At 45.9% G+C, this 17,302-nt stretch overlaps 3 protein-coding genes across 5 annotated transcripts in view; 1 reads left to right on the top strand and 2 right to left on the bottom strand.

The window, feature by feature from the left end:
- LOC146859182 (GPI-N-acetylgalactosamine transferase PGAP4-like) overlaps positions 1 to 6,748 on the bottom strand; it is a 104,827-nt gene extending 98,079 nt beyond the window's left edge. The window contains exon 1 of the mRNA XM_085649859.1: positions 6,611 to 6,748. The gene's annotated coding sequence lies outside the window, so the exon portion shown is untranslated. The remainder of the gene's footprint in view (positions 1 to 6,610) is intronic.
- The window catches only part of LYRM9 (LYR motif containing 9), a 373,929-nt gene extending 366,578 nt beyond the window's left edge, over positions 1 to 7,351 (bottom strand). Inside the window, exon 1 of the mRNA XM_085649863.1 lies at positions 6,611 to 7,351. The gene's annotated coding sequence lies outside the window, so the exon portion shown is untranslated. The remainder of the gene's footprint in view (positions 1 to 6,610) is intronic.
- Positions 6,652 to 17,302, top strand: part of LOC146859179 (gap junction gamma-1 protein-like) — a 136,818-nt gene continuing 126,167 nt past the window's right edge. The window contains exon 1 of one of the 3 annotated variants that reach the window (XM_085649855.1): positions 6,652 to 6,792. The gene's annotated coding sequence lies outside the window, so the exon portion shown is untranslated. The remainder of the gene's footprint in view (positions 6,793 to 17,302) is intronic. The other 2 variants (XM_085649858.1, XM_085649856.1) reach the window with 2 other exon arrangements.

Genomic DNA, 17,302 nt, shown 5'->3' with positions numbered 1-17,302 from the left:
TGAACCATGTGGCTTTCCTGTTGCCGGGCTTGCCTGGAGGGTTCTTCAGAGGTGCAAGGGTGTCGGCGCAGTTGATGATCCAATGTGTGAGGTTGTGGGCTGCCTCGTTGGTGTTGATAGGTGGGTTCTGGCTCAGTGATGTGGTTAGCTGGTCAGTGGTGACTTTGCTCCAGCATCTGCGGGGGATCTGTTGCGTGGGGTGGTGGGGTGTGGTCGTCTTGAAGGTAAAATGGACGCAGCTGTGGTCGATCCAGTGAAGTCCGGTGGTGTGGCTGAAGCTAACGTGGCTGCTGGCAGGGAAGATGGGGGTCGAGAGTGTGGCCGGCGTAGTGGGTGGGGGTGTTCACCAGTTGCTTTAGTCCGAGGTTGTCTAGCAGGGTGGTGGTGTTTTCGTTGTTGTTCTCCAGGTGGAAGTTCAGGTCCCCTAGGAGGATGTAGTCTGATGAGGCGAGGGCATGCGGGCTGATCTGGAAGTGTAGGTGTTCGGCGGTGGTGAGGGTATCTTCGGAGTTGGCCAAGACGCTGATGGTGCTCCTGTGGATGATGGCGATTCCTCCTCCGGTTTGGTTTACGCTGTCCTTTCGAATTATCTTGTAGCCGTCCGGGATGGCTATGGCGATGTCGGGGGCTGAGGAGGCGTTCATCCAGGTTTCCCTGAGGAAGGCAACGTCTGGCGCTGTTGTGTCGAGGAGGGGCCCAGAGTTCGACCGCGTGCTTGTGGACGGAGCGGGTGTTGAGCAGGATGCACTTGAGGTGGTTGTTGTTGCCTGGTCCGGATGGTGGGGTGCAGTTTCGGACGCAGGTGAATTTGCAGTCTAGGCACGAGAAGGGTCCGTGGGTTCTCTTCGGGGTGGCTCAGTAGCAGGCAGATGGTCGTCTGGTGTTGAGTGCTTTGAGGGCGGCGGTGTTGTATCTCAGTCGGGTTTCCTGGCGGGGGCCAGGGGTTCTGGCACTGGGCGCGGTCCAGGCGCGGACGGGCACAGACGGGCTTGCCTTTGGCACGCCAGCGGCGCGCCCGCTGCGCTGCCTCCATATGAGGGGCTGTGGGAGGGAGGAGCAGCTAGGAGGCGGGAGTGGGGCGGCCAATGGGACACCAGGGGGTGGGGCCTCAAGGGACGCAGCGGCGGGAAAGCGTGAGGGAGGGGAGCGGATGGGTGATACAGACGAAAAAAAAGGGGGCAGGGGGAGAGGGCACAAAGGGCACCAGTAAGTTACAGTAAATGGAAAACAATCAGTGGCAACAAGAGAAGGAATCACAATTAGGAGACACAAAATAAAGAGCACAGGCAATGCAAATTCGACCTTGGAGCTGGAGAGGCGGTCAGATCAAAGCGGGTAGCGGCAGCAGGACAGTGGCACAGGAGGACCGTGTGGCGGCTGGGGGCGACCTACCTGGTGACAGGGTCAAGGGTCACTCCCTTTACCACCGCGCGGCCTCCATATGAGGGGCTGTGGGAGGGAGGAGCACCAGGGAGGCGGGAGTGGGGCGGCCAATGGGACACCAGGGGGCGAGGGCGCAAGGGACGCAGCAGCGGGAAAGCGCGAGGGAGGGGAACGGGTGGGTGATACAGAAGAAAAAAGGGGGCGGGGGAGAGGGCACAAAGGGCACCAGTAAGCGACAGTAAATGGAAAACAATCAGTGGCAACAAGAGAAGGAATCACAATTAGGAGACACAAAATAAAGAGCACAGGCAATGCAAGTCCGACCTCGGAGCTGGAGAGGCGGTCAGATCAAAGCAGGTAGCGGCAGCGGGACAGCGGCACAGGAGGACAGTGTGGCGGCTGGGGGGGGCGACCTACCTGGTGACAGGGTCAAGGGTCGCTCTCAGAAGTGTGCGTGGGCACTGCAGGAATTCTGCACGCTCATGCGGGCTTTTGGGGTTCCCCTGGCGCCGGGAAAGACAGTTGGACCAACAACAACTATAGAATTCCTAGGTATTGAGTTGGATTCAGTCCAAGGGTGTTTCCGCTTGCCGGCAGACATAAAAAAAATTCAGGACAGCTTTGCAGCAATGCCTAGCCAAGGATAAGGTTACATTGCATCATTTACAGCAAACGGTAGGACAGTTGAACTTCGCCCTCAGAGTGATCCCAATGGGACGACCATTCTACCGCTCCATCGCCCAAGCCATGACCGGGCTTAAAGAAAAGCACCACCACACCAGGCTGCCGGCATAAGTTAGGCAGGACATGCGGATTTGGATGGCATTCCTGCAGGACTTCAACGGCAGGGTAGTCTGGCCCGGTCCACCCCACTACCTCTGCAGAGTTAGGTTTATGGGCTGACGCTGCGGGTAGTGTGGGATTTGGCGCCATACTTGGTAATGAGTGGGTGGCGCAACAGTATGGCCCGACAGACTGCGTAACCAATTTGTGGTATTTTGCTCTGACAACGTGACTGTGGTTGAATGCATCACTCAGCAAGCAGCAAGATGTAAGATTACCCTCCGCCTGTTGAAAGAGATAGTTCTGTTGTGTATGAAAGAGAACATACTTTTTCACTAGCCTTTTATGGCTCTTTTTGCATTGGGGAATTGGTGGCCCACAATAAACAGGCTATACTAGGGGGTTTGCAGTTAGATCATGAAAAGGTACATGGCGACGCCTTATTGATATCCATTAAGAAGTCCAAAACTGACCAAGAGGCCCGCGGTGAGGGGCTTGTTCTACATCGGGCGCATGGTAATCTGTGCTGCCCCGTAGCACAAATTGAAGCATTTTTGCAGCATAGACCTTCTACAAGGGGTGGGACACTATTAATCCATGCGGATGGTACACCTCTTACCCGGTTTCAATTTAAAAGGGTCATGGATATGGCAGTACAGCAGGCAGGTTTAGATCCTAGTTGCTTTGGAACCCATTCTTTTAGAATAGGGGCTACCATGGAGGCAACAGCAAGGGGCTTGCACAGCAGCAATGTCAAAAGAATTGGGAGATGGTCCTCCAATTGTTACAAACGCTATGTGCGGCTGCACATGTTGTAAGTGGGGCGTTAACACTGTACTGATGCGTGTCTTTTCTGCTTATCTCTACAGTTCCTTGAACCTGTCACGCAGGGGGGAAACTGGTGTCGGCTCATCAACAACTAGCAAAGTAAGGACATGCACCTCCTCCAGAAACGGGACCACAGGTGGTATGGATTATAGGCCATTCATATGTGAGACGTTTGAAGGCATTTTTCTTTTCAGGAAATTACAAATACAGAGCAAAACAAGCTGGTTTCCAGATCTCATTGCATGGGAGAGGGGGTCTCTGTTTGAGTCAGTTCAGGGGATTTGTAAGGGACTTATTGAGCAAGGGGGGTCCCCGCCCGGATATCATTATCTTACACCTAGGAGGGAATGATCTGATGAATCTGGGTAGAAGAGGGCTGGTGGAATTCATAATAACAGAGGTGGGTTGGTTAGCAAAAACATGCCAGGGATGCATGGTCACATATGGTACCTAAATGTCAATGGAGGGGCGGGTAATCTGTGAGGGCACTGAACCACTCTGTAAGAAGGATTAATAACAAGATAGAGGTTGTTTGGGTCTCCTCAGTTACAGACGATCACCCACGGGTGCATCAGAGGTGATCCGTGCTTCTTAAAAGACGGGGTCCACTTATCAAAAGTAGGTAACGCCATCCTCTCAGAGAATTTGCTGGCATGGTTAGTGGGCTTGAGTCGCAAGGCATGACCTCCAAGTTAGCATAGTGGGGGGTGCCAGATAGTCAGGCAACTATGCTGGCCTGTGGCAGTAAGGTCATGATTGGTGAGCAGTACATTTAAGGTCCTTAGGGGGCGGTGCCATTCTTGAATGGGGTTGCCCAAGGGGGAGGGACAATCGTCCCTCCTAGAACTCCAGGGGCAGTTACAGCCTTTTTGGCTGGACAGGTGCTGGGGAGGAGGGAGTTACGCTTTTCCTAGGCTGGTTGGTCACCCTGCACGTGCACAATGGTCGCCAGTAAAGGGCGCAGAACTGCAAGGGCCCCTTATGGAGATAGTATACAGAGTGTACGGGGGTAACCGGGGAGGGGGGGGGGGGGCGGAGGGGAGTACCCTCACGGTGAACGTGAATTCTGTGAATGTCGCAGCCTGACAGCGAGATGGATTGCGGAAGGTAACCATGTGAGCAGCCCTGAAGCCCACTGCAGGGCTATGAACTTTTAAACAAAAACATTGGGGTAAAAAATATTGTAGCAGAACAAACTAACTCTACTGAAAGGGAAAAATTGGTACTTCAAAACCCAGTATACAGTTTACTGGAAACCTAATGCATTATGGAAAAAAACGCAAGTTAAAAAGCAGTTTGAATTACATACCGGGTTTTGCTTGTTCCCCTTTCCCTATGATTAAGTTGCATGTTGCAACAAAACGCGTCAGGGACTCATATTAGTTGGGGCTGCTATCGTGGTTCTGAGCCAATAAAGGATTGAATCCACACACTTCCCACCAAACAAGCTTGGCCAACGCCAAATCCTTCTGTTGGCGTTTTTCCCTCTTGGAACGCAGATAAGCTCCAAACGGCAGGAATCACTGCAGCCAGCCACAGCGCAAGGGGTGTGATGGAAGGTACAGCGCATGCCCACAGGAGCCAGGTCTGTCGGGGAAACTAGACCCATCTCCTGCCGAAAGAAGCCCCAAACAAGCCCAACCTGCAGTGCTAGGCGGCCAGAATAGACAAGGGAGAGTTTACACACCATGATTACGGAAGGAATTACAGCCCATTGGTACGCCGCCCGCTGCGAAGTAACTCTATAAACTCGAGAGCGTTTTATCACTCAACAAAGTAAACATTGAGACTGGAAATACAGAACCACGTTGTGCCCAAGGAGGGGTGAGCACCTCAAGCAGGCGCTGCAAAACACGAGGGGCTGCTGGAGGTGCGTGGAGCGAAAAAGAGGGTGGGAAGGGAGGCGGGGAGGTAATAAGGAAGGCGTGAGGAATGGAAAGATAAACAAGGAGGCACTACTTGCTCCCGCAGGCAAAAAGCCGTGGGATGTGAGGAATGCAGCTGACACCCTGCACACCCCTGCTGGCTCCCGACAGCAAAACGCTGTGGGAGTGATCAGTAAACAAAGAGGTGGGACATGCGCCCGACTTTGGCCATTTGCGTGCTTTCATTATTGAAAGCCACACGCAAAGGCCAATCCAATATGTGGGAGGAGTCAGACCCACAAGAAGAAGTTTATAGTGATCACAAGAAGCCTCCCCATAGAGCACCGCATGCGTGCTGCCCTAGGCTCTACCTAAAAAGCACAAGCATGGCTGTAAGTAAAGAAAATAAGTGTGATATGCAGCAGCATTGGCTCTGTCACAGCTCTTTATTTTCTTTACTTTGTCATGTTGCATAGCAGCCCTTGCTTCTGTGCAACAGGTCTACAGATCATTGCCATTAACAAAGTCAATAGATCTTGCATAGGCAAAACCCAATGGCTTTGCCAAAGCTTGTCTGCTTTCTGCTCTCTTTTTCTGGGTCAAAGTCGGATGATGAAAAATAAGTCCCAGTCCACAACAATGAGTGGCAGTAACTGACAACTGTGCAAGTTTAGAACCGTTCTTCCATAATGAACTCAGTTCAATACTTCTCTACACCTGTTAACTCATTCAGATCCCTAGGATCTGAGTGGACGACCTTCTGCCATAACCATCAATTGAGAACATTACCGACACATTCACTACAAACAGAATAACAGGAACCGCAGAGCTAACCTCAACTACAAGCATTCCACAAAATTATAAAATGCACATCGATCTCTAACTTTCCCTCATTTACCGCACTGCCAAGCGCAGCTGTAAGGCCGTGGCGGTCATCATTATGTGAACATAAAAAACACTTTTCACAAAGGTTCAAAGAAAAGAGAACTGCCTTTCAACCCTACATGGTATAACTTGCCAATTTCTTTTTTTGTACATTTACAGAGTGCAAACTATAACCCAAGGGCACTTGAGTGATTTACAGGTGCACTGTGACGGTGGTAACTTTCAATGTCCAGAGATGACCATTAACCTGGCAGTAATCTCTAAATCTGACAGATCGTAGTCCATCAGAGCAATGGCCTCTGCCACCCTGATGAATGGAGTACCACCTGCCAAACCTTAAATCAGGTTGTAAGTGATTTCCCAAAATTACAGGATGTTGAGTGGAGGCTGGAACGCAAACCTGGTTCCCAAGTTCTACGTAGACACGCCAACATTTTAGAGCAAGAAAGTGGAATTTTTTAAAAATAAAATCGGGGTAATTTATTTTTCCCATTCATTTAATACTGAAGCAGAGGCAATTTAAGGCAGGTGACAGCTGAAAAAACAAAGTAATTTTTGGTTTAAAAAAAAATCTGGAGTTTCCCGCCTGAACAGAATCTGCATGTATGAGGGTTGCACCTCCCCATTTTTTTATTGGCCTGTATGTTTAAGTTCCCGCTGGTATAAATATTAGGAAAAGCAGTAAAATGCGTGTTTTTCCCTTTCTGAAATACAAGTTTAAAACAACAATCGCATAATTATTATTCGCACTTCAGCACCTCACACAAGGGTAGAACACTATATTTCAAGATAAACTATTTAACTGTATACAGTTTAAAAATAACATGAGTGGAAAACGTGAATGGCTGCGCTGACGCCACACCTACCGGTGGTCTCCAGGAGGGTGGGCGGACGGGTCTTCAGATGGGAGGGGTCGGTATCTCCTCCACAGTCAGTTTCCTGAACCTTCCCCTGTCACCGTTTCCCGCTAACGGCCCTTCGGTTCGGGGCTGTACACCCCGCGAGAACGCGGAAACTTCGGGAGTGCTCTCGAATCCCTTCACGTCAGGTACGTCACAGGGGAGCGGCCACCGGATCCCGGTCTGTTTGCTGAGGGCCCCGCTCTTAAAGGGGTCCCAGGGCACCCGTCACAAGCAGGACACGCATGTGTTTACCTTCCTCTTTTCTGCTTGCACGTGCTCGTGGTACCGAGGAGCAACTCCCGGTGCTTGGAGGAGGAGGAAGGCGCGGAGTGTGCGAGAGAGCCTTCGCCAAGCAGTGGGTGGGGCGCTCGGGAGAGGCTAGCGAAGGCAGGAGACTATAGACCGGTCCCGGGAGTTCTGTCTCAAATAGCAAACACTAAAGCTGACAGGAGCCAGTGGTCGAAGTGGGCAGGGACGGCAGGGCACAGCGTGCCCCTACTTCTTTAATTCTAAAGATTCCATTCCTCTACTTTTTTATTTTGCACATGCGTCCCGGGACGTCAGAAATATCCAAGGCCTGCGGAGAGGGCTCGGCATTAGTGGCTGTTCGGGGACGGGCGGGGAGCAGGGAAGGAAAAGATCTCCGTCTCTTCCTGCCCAGACAAGACAAGGACAGTGTCTGCTTCTGCTCTGATGCTGACAGCTGCCCCCCCCCCCCCTCTTTCTTACTCTTATTCCCTCTCTGTCTATCTAACTCCTCCTCACATACCGAAAACCGTGACTCAAGAAATCGTTCTCACCCTCTCTTTCTTCCTGCCGTTCATTTGTTCCCCTGTGAAATGGATGCAAAAAAGAAAACCACTTTTGCTGGCAATGCCGTTTTGAAATTTTTATATTTCAAAGTGCAGCCTCGGAAATAAAAGGGTTCACAATATGAAAAATCAATAACTAAATAAAGCAAGATGGAGTGTTCTTAAAGTGGCCAGATTGGTTTTATTCAAACCCCAAAAACATTAGTGTCACTTTACCGAGTTTGCCACACCTGGTTGATGGGTGGATTGGAAAACAAAATGTGTACGGCGGCTTTGTGTTCACGAATCAGGGGGCATATCATCAAGGAGGCGATATAAAATTATCGCCGCTTTTGCGTCCATTCTCGCGTGAATCCTTGCATTAGCGCCTGTTAATTGAACGCCCAGCTTGGGCGTTCCTGCCCTGACATAACTGGAGAAATGTCGCTAAACGACATTTCTCCAATCATCAATGGGCACGCTAACCTGCAGAGCGACAAGCAAAGTAGCGATAACCTCCGTTAAAGCTACTTTCCTTACGCCTGCTTCAAGACTGACTTAGCCATGATATCCTATGTAAGCCGGATATCATGGCTAAGTATCCCTTGCCCTATCATCAAGCTATCGCCAAACTTTGTTAGATTATCGCTGGATTTCCAGCGATAATCTGACATTTGGCAGTTAGCGCTTGAAATGTTATCGCTTTTGAGATAAGCGTGGCTAATAGCACGCTATCTCAGTGATAAAATTCCACGTTACCCGGCGATAATTATCCTAGCGCTAAGTGCACTTAGCGATAATTATCGCAGGTCCTTGATGATATGCCCTGTGGTCTTTTTAACCATACTGCTTACGTTTTGTAAGCATATAAGCAGTGGACATTGAAATGGGTCCTTTCTGGGCCCTGTAGCTTTCAAGCAAAAATACTCGTTGATTTCTGCATAAATGTAAAAGCGTTAAGTTCACCATGTTGTTTCTGCTTACATTTCACATGCTTTATTTAATCTTTCATTCCCTATGAGTGTTTGCTTTTTCCAGGATGATGTTACTTTTTCCTTTAGGTAGCATATTGCTCTTGCCTAGTGCGTAATTTGAATTGAGTCGCATCTAGGTGTTTATAGCAGGTCAAATTGGATTGTAGTTGAAGGCAGTGTGAATTTCTCTCAGTGGGGCAGTATAGTGTTCAGTGAGGTCACAGGACCCCTGAGAAGAGCCGGCTCTAGGGCGGTGCGACTGGTGTGACTGCAGCGGGTGCCGACTTTGAGGGGGGGGCGTTGTAAATTATGGTTTTAAAAGCACTTGCTGCCTCCTTCCTGGCCTACTGCAATTTTTGGCAATAATAAAAATGACATGATAACTCCGGTGAATAAACTTCTTCCTAGAGCGAGATCGGAGTTTTGTCTAGTGGAAGTTTTGACTCATGGAAAGATAGTGCAGAGGGTTAATGTGCCTGCTGCAGAGAAAATGTACCATGTCCATCACAAAGTGCACATATTTAAAATAGGTCAGTGGGTTACTGCTTTTGTCAGTAAGATCCTTTTGCTACTTGCAGTTTATAAGTTAAAATCCTAACAAAGAACAGTGAACTATTAACTTTCATCTAAGAACTGCATACCGCAAGGTATAAATTAGAGCGTTATGGTTTTTTCCCTAAGCCTTTGATTATCCTAATGTTGCAAAAAGTGTTCATTTGGATAGAAATCAATAATAATTATTAAAGAGAACCCCCAATCATGGTATTAAGTTGTACATTCTGAGTTTGTGTTTCTCCAGATCAATCACTATTAAACTATACTGCCTACTAATATGGTTGTCATGTGACTCCTACACCTTGTATTCCTTTGTCTTATGTTACATTTCCTATACAGTGATTTACACACGTAAAATTTATTGTCTCTGTGTATATTGCTGACAGAAACTCCATGGCTCAGAAACAAATGGCTTGTGCTTCCACTTTTAAGCATATTTGGGACATTCTGTGATTAGAAACATATCCCACTTTGTGAATTTATTTTATTGTCAATAACTCATATTAATCGTTAAATAATCATGTGTATCCATTGGTAGTATTACATAACATAATAAGCTGTAACTGGTCAATGCAATGCCAAACAAATACTAAAAATTGGGATGTTTTGCCAATCCTGGCCACACCTCTAACTCTGCCCACTGATCCAATCCTCAGGTTATTCCCGCCCTCTGATTCTCTGCCCACAGCTCCCCTACTTTTTTTCCTCTACTTCGACCACTGGCAGGAGCTCTGTAGCCGGGGGATTGAAAACATTTGCACGTGTATTTAAGTTTTTACAGCTACACACCCTGTCAACCTTTTCCCTTTAAAGGCTCGATATCTGCACGCTTTTTAATGATAAAATTGTAGTTAAATTTAAGTATTACACGCATACAATAATCAGTTCAACGTTTACAAGCCACTGGCAGTGATGCTGGAGCGATTTTCAGAGTAGACGTGCTGCAATCAGTGTTACAGCACTGAAGTCATAGGGTTTGTGTAAAATTCAAGACGAAAGAACAAGTATAGCAAATTTAGTCAGAAAGAAAGTGTTAATTGCGTCGTATGTAGCCAGTAGTGTGTTCAAGGGCCGGCTTTTACGCTGGTGGTATCTGGGGCGAGTGGATTGGCGTTTTTTGCCCCCACAGATTACCTCCTCGTCGGATTCCCTCACTACCACCCGGCAATAGTGCCCCATTCTCTCCATAGCTCTAGCAAATACATTTAATTGTTTTAAAGTGCTGGAAAAAGGCTGACATTACAAATCCACTCCGCTATCAACATAAAATTCAGATCTGTTATTTGTAGCAGGCATATTAGCCCTCTGCACTACTTTATGGCTAGACAAAAGTGTCACTACACACATCTCTAATCTCTCTAGCAGGAACAATAATCACGAGTTATCATAAAACTTTTATTTAATTCCACAAAAGAGCAGTGTTAGCTCTAACTGGTCATTTGTATTGTAAATATGTATCTAATAGCACCCAACCTTCTAATGGTCCTACTGCTCCGAAACCACATACCAAAGTAAAAAACAATATAGAACAAGCATTGGAAATGCAATAGCTCTTACATTTGTTTGAGTTAGAGCTTTTGGTGTTGTAAATGGCAATGTCTTTTACCTATGTGTAATGGAGTGTTAGTATGTAGTGTTTAGTGGAATTATGTTGGTTGGATTGGAATTGTTAGTTGTGGTGCAACATAAGGAAGGAGAGTGAGAAGAGCAGCATGAGACACAATGAAGGAGATTGAGGAGATGAGCAGCGTGAGGCACAAGGAAGGAGAGTGAGTAGAAGAGCCGAGTGAGGCACAAGGAAGGGGAGTGAGGAGAAGAGCTGTATGAGGAACAAAGACGGTGAGTGAGGAGAAGAGCTGCATAATGAAGGAGAGTGAGGAGGTGGTCAGTAGGGGGCACAAGAAAGGACAAGAGCAGGAGGAGGGACAAGGAAGGAGAAGCGATGAGAGAAATGCGGCATTATATACCAGAAGCAGAGTAGGAAGAGGGCAGTATAAGCCCAATAAACCACAGTGAACAACCAAAGATGAACAGACCACACACCAGTGTAATCAAAAAGCAGCAGTGTCTTAATGATGGTTACATTTCAAACAATTGATTGCAATATTAAATAATGTTTTTTTTATCAGTCTCTGAGGGAATAGACATGTTTTGGGGCATATTGACTAGAGCCTTTTTTTTTGTATGTTTTTAAAGCTCTCATGGGTGCGCGCATGCATGTAATTATTTATATACATGTAATTGTATTTATATAGCGCTTACTTGGCGTTGAAGCGCTTTCCAGCGAGTAGTACGCTACTCGGGAACCCAAACTTATTACTGGTGAATTAGTATAGGGAAATAGGAATTAGTTTGAGCAGTAGACATGTGAGTCTGTTAGGTAGATTGAAAAGAGAATGGAGGAATAGAAGAGGGAAGAGTGTAGAAAGTGTTTTTTTTTTATAACCAATTTTATTGATTTTTGTGAAAAAAGCAAGCAAAAGGAAAACCGAAGACCAGCAGCAAGTAAAAACATCAATGCACAGCAGAAACATGGAGTCATTATCGCATCAAATACGTCCTGGATATTCATAGAACATGAAAGAGAACAGAGTAGCGTCCACCACAGGCCCACAGCCGCTTAAGGGGAGTGTCAGTCCTCTATCACCGCCACCCATTTGCCCCACATTTTGCGATATTACTTTGGGCATCCCCTGACTTCGTACAAGGGCTTTTCCTGCGCCGCACACCAATCCACTCCCCTGCGCCATCGTGTCATGGTGGGCGCAGTCGGGTTCAGCCAGTTCGCCGCAATATCCCTCTTCGCAGCCATCATGGCTGTGTTCAGAAAGCGTTTGTCTGCCCTGGAGACGTCACGCCCCTCGGTGACCCCCAGGAGTACATTCAGTGGGTTAAGAGGAACCTCCCAGCCCAAGACCTCAGTGAGTTCCCCCACCACTGATTCCCAAAAGCGTGTAACCACGGAGCAAAGCCATACCATGTGGTAAAAATCAGTTTGTGGTTGGTTACATCGGGGGTGAATTGTTTGTTGGGAGAACTAATCAATCATAGAATACAAGTGGTAGGGCTTGGAACACTAGCGCACTAGACGAGTCTTATATTAATACAATTTGTAGTAATATAATGGTGCTCACTTCTCGTGGTCTACCACTCTAATACCACCCAGACTGAAAATTAAATTATACAGAGAAGGAGCAACGCAATTTTAATTGAATATATCAATTAATTATTGTAGTCCTTTAGAATAACACATTTGTTGGGAGATTATACTAGTAGGAAGATGTTAGGAATGAGTAAAGTAGAGATGGAGGAGGGAATAGTCTTTAGAAATTGATTAGGGAGATGATAGTTGTAAAATGAGGTCTCGAATGAGTGTAAGGAGGGATACATGAGGGAAGAGTTTGCAGTCACTGGTAAGAGCATAAATACTCCGCTATAATCTAGTGGTGAAATTCTAAGGTCTTGGCTGTAAGAGGTGAAAGCAGAGAGACCCAGCTACAGTTAGTAGAAAAAGCAAGGCTGCCCGCTGGAAGTAGGGATGAAAGCAGGTAGACCTGGCTATGGTTTGGGGGTGAAAGGACAGAGACATGGCTGTAGATAGTGGTAAAAGCTAAAATACTTAGAAACAGTTTAGTGGTGAAATGAAGGAGTCCCAGATGCATTTAGTGGCAGTAGGTTGGATGAGTGAACATTGGTAAAAGCATGTAGACCCCGTTTGCGGTTAGTGATAAAAGCAATGAAAACCATCTACAGTTATGATAAAATATGAATACTTAGCTGCAGTTAGTTGTTAAAATCAGAGCTTTCTGGCTCCTGTTAGTGGTAGAAGGCTGGAGGAGTGAAAATTGTTGAAAGCCGGAAGATCTTGCTACAGTTAGTGGTAGGAGGGAGGCCCTGCATCAGTTAGTGGTAGGAGTGAGGAGAATACATTGATACAGTGAAGATTACAAAACGCGCTAACCTCTTGTAGAGGCAGACAACGCGAAAAACGCCCGTATGAGGAGTGTGAAATGCAAGTGCATGTTACAAATGTGAACCTCATAGGGGGTCATCTGCTAGCTGGGAGCCTGTGGATTATGATTGGAGCATGTTTCCATATAAAACGCACCAGAACAACGGATTGAGAAGCAGGCCCTCTGGAAGAGCACCTCGGCAGGGGCCAAAAGCGCTAGAGTTTAGATGGAAATAGGAAGATAAGCTGTAGGAGATGTTGTGTTGGTACTCACTGAAAGGCGATCGAGGCAGGCGGATCCCGCTGGGTCTCCCAAGTCTTAGGCGGGGGCTGCGAGGCCATATCTCTAGTTACTGTTCCCAGCACGACTGCTCTGAGAGGACTGGTAGCTAGACAAAGAAATCGGACTACCCAACGCTCCTTGCTCGCTGTTCCTGCAGGTGAACATGGTATTGACCTGGAGCGACCCGCCTCTCCTTCTAGAAGTGAAACTTTGCAAGTACAACAACAAGCTCGACGCCCATGTATATAAAAGTTATGCACGCAGTGCACTGCGTGGAGCATCTGATGTAGACCCCGTTTGCGGTTAGTGATAAAAGCAGTGAAAACCATCTACAGTTATGATAAAATATGAATACTTAGCTGCAGTTAGTTGTTAAAATCAGGGCTTTCTGGCTCCTGTTAGTGGTAGAAGGCTGGAGGAGTGAAAATCTGATGACCTGAGGTAGCAATTAAAAACAGGCTTGGGAAGCATGGGACTGCTGCTATCAGCTAAGTACGATTTTACACCGAATAATGAAGTGAAATGTATAGATCAGTGGTTCAAGGAGGCACTCATGCTATGAGCAGAAGCAAGGAGTAAATTTAATAGATGTTGAGATCACACTGTGGCTTGAACTCGGATCACCAGTTCCGAAGTGAGCAGCTCTGTCCATTAGGACCCTCCCCCATCATATTACCTCAGAAGGGAATGTATACACAGAGTTTATTCCCTTAAGTTTGTTTGATCTTCAGCTGGTGTGAGTGGTTACAATCTGCCACAGAATCCTGTTGCCTGTAATCCAGTGGGACCCACGCTGGTATAACAATGCAGGAGCCCTTCTACTGTACACTCTCAGCCCTCGGAGTAGAATGACTAACATTTGTTAATTGGGACCTGGTCTGGGTGCGCCAATAGCAGGACTGACTCGGGGGCATGCCCATATATGGAATGCATGTCTGCTACTGTGCCAAGATGGAGCATTGTAAAGAGCAATCCAGAGATGAAATTAATGCGGGAAAGGAAGAGTGTTAAAGGTCGGTTTGATCAAAGTAAATTAACCGAAGGGAAAATATGCAAACACTTGAGGGAAGTGCAATTAAGCTTGGTGGCCGTGAGTCTTGCTGCGTTGAGAAAGAAATGCTCAGCCGGAATGTAACAAAATGTCACTGAACAGCGTGGAAGCCGTGAATTTGAGCAAAAAAAGCATAAAACAAAAGAAAGGCTTGTGAAGCGTGCCGTGGTAATCCGAGTGCCGCTACACGAAAAAATAAGAGGAGGGAGAGTAGGAGCAGTGCAGCATGGAGCAAGAGTACGAAAGAGCAGGGCACACAGCACTCGCAACAGAAAACTAGCAAGAAATAAAACAAGCAGTCCCTTATGGAACACAAAACCATCTACAGCGTAAGTAAACTAGTTGGCCGGTGCTCCTCGGCATAAAACAGAAATTATGTATCAGCGGCACCAACCGATAATGAGCCAGGAAAAAATAGCAACTCAGGAGTGAGCCAATGGCAAGCATCAGGCAGGATTAAACTCCTACAGTGATTAAAGCAGGTCTTCCAGACAGCCTATGCGTGCTGCCTAGGCTCAAAATAAAAGGGAGTGCTTCGGGAGTCCAATGTTTTTACTGAAAGTTCACTAAATCACATTAATCCAGATTACTCAAACATATGAATGCTTCTTATAGATCCAATATAACACAGGAGCCATGACATCAAATTCCCCAAAAGATTTTCTGGATTCTTAACATCAACCTGCAGTCTAGCCAATGCATTTCATCCAGTCAAGGGAATTCATAAGGGCTGTAAAGGAACAATACATACATTTATGTACATACATAAAAAATACATTTTCATAAACCAAACCAGCATGTGCATATTCATGTTACATTCTAAAACATACAATGGCTCCCTACACCCACAATGAATACAACAAAAATTCCATAAAAACAAGTAGATCTTGTTACATCAAGAGAAAAATTCAAACACATACCACACAAAAATATAACAATATAATCTCCCTTTCTTAGATTTATATCTATAGCGTCACCAAAGAAAATATATAATATTGTGTATTGTCTACTAAGACTGGTATAAAGAAAAGACGATCTTTCATTTACAATTTCAAATATAGGCCCTTATTACGATAGCAGGCGGACCGCCACCAACAGACCGTCATCGGCGGTACGCCCGCCATCTAGGGCATCAGTCCGACCGCTGCATTACAATGCTGCTGGTGGGACCGCAGAAGTGGGGGGTAGGACGGGCTCCTCTGACAGGATCAAAAATCCGGACGGGACAGCGGTTGGATTCTTAATCCCTACAATGATGGTGGTGCCTGCGCAAGCACCGCTGTAGGGATTAGGATATCCCTTTCCGACTGCCTGTTCATGGCTGACCCACCACTATGAACAGACAGCTGGAAAGGGACTTTGGGGGCACCTAGCAGGACCCCAATGGATCTCCGCTATTTGGCCAGGGAGCACATTAAATGCCCCTCCAAACATCCACGCACCGTGTGCCAGGGACCATGTGGTGCCTGGCACACGGTGCATGGATGTTTAAAAACATCCCTTTTTCAATTGCAGCATGTGCTGCGGCCCTTTTCCGGGTTGCAGCACAAGCCATAATTGAAAAAAGGGATGTTTCCGACCGCCTACACTCCGGTTGCATCTTAATCTGCCGGGTGGGACTACTTGTCGACCAGTCCCAATTCTGCAACAATGGCGGTCAAACGCTTGTCCGACCTCCATCGTAATGACCCCCTTAGATTGTAAACCCTCAAAATTGTTCGCATTAAGTTACACTTGCTGTAGAGAGTTGTGTTTCTTTGTGGGCAAGTGTAAGCCACACAGATGAAGAGGGGGCTGAATAGTGGTATAACCCAAGGTTAGTAAAATATATACATAAAAAGATCCTATAGCTAATTATAAAACACTGTTTTTGGTGACTTTGTCATCTAACTGGGGTAAAGTCTCATTTGAGAGATGAAGAGTGCAAACCCACAAGTATAGTTTATTTAAATAGCACAAAAAATTTCTCACTTCTTACATTAAAAAATCCTTATTGGTTCTTCTTGAATAAGTGTAAACCAAAGTAGGGAGAAGGCTGAATATCCGTATCCCGGTAGGACCTAAAAGAATAAAGTAGTATGAAGACATAAGTTGTAGTCCCTACCACATACCAACACAAAGTCTGCCACAATCAGACCCAGTGTGGTTAATTTTAGACAAAGAAACGATAGTAACAATAAATAAGTCAATTATCAATACATATTTTACTCTTTCACTAACAATAATCCAAAAGCAAACTAGGTGTTACCCTCAACTTCATAATTACTACACAAATAATCCTTTTGTTAAAGTTAAAACCATTATCTCATAATAAAATCCTTAATGCAACTACTAACCTCCCTATTAATCTAAATGTAAGCCCCTAGTTCCAGGCCTGCCAGCCTTCCAGGTTAAGCAGAAGCAAGCAATATCCCATTCACGTGAATCCTTTCCATATCCACCATTGTTTGTTAACTAAAGTATTTATCGAGCAATGTAACCAGTCACTGTATTCAAAGTTTCAAATCAGTGTCCTTGTCTTATTTTCGCAATTTCATCATTAAACCTTGACAGCGCTATATATTTCAAAACACCTTACATGACATTTACCGATCTTTAGACACGAAAAACTGAACGTGCACACGGTATGTGTTAAATGAAGGCACACAGCAGTTTGAGACAAGTGAAGTAACAGCATCGTAAAAGCGTGCTATAAGAGTATTAGAAAGTGAGAAATTCATTTTGAAATGGTTATAACGTGTACTAATAGGTTTTCGTAAGAATATTTCTTATGAAAAGATGTTTTTTATATTCATTAACTGATGAGACTAATGGTTCTAACGTTCTGGCCTAGTTTTCCTATTGCCTTTCATTGAAATGTATAATAAGCTAGAACATGGTGCAATTATGCGATAAAATCAGGGAACAGAAACTTATAAATATGATAGAGACTATAACAATTATGGAAATTAAGAAATGATATTAGTAAAATTATATTTAAGAATAATTTCCATCTATTGGTGTTGAAGAAATTGAGGCAGTAGACCATATCTAATGTTAATCAGGTTTGT

The sequence above is a fragment of the Triturus cristatus genome, chromosome 3_2, assembly GCF_964204655.1.
Source record: "Triturus cristatus chromosome 3_2, aTriCri1.1, whole genome shotgun sequence".
Taxonomy (NCBI): domain Eukaryota; kingdom Metazoa; phylum Chordata; class Amphibia; order Caudata; family Salamandridae; genus Triturus; species Triturus cristatus.
Note: the sequence above shows the minus strand (reverse complement) of the source record. Positions and strands in the feature narration are given on the sequence as shown.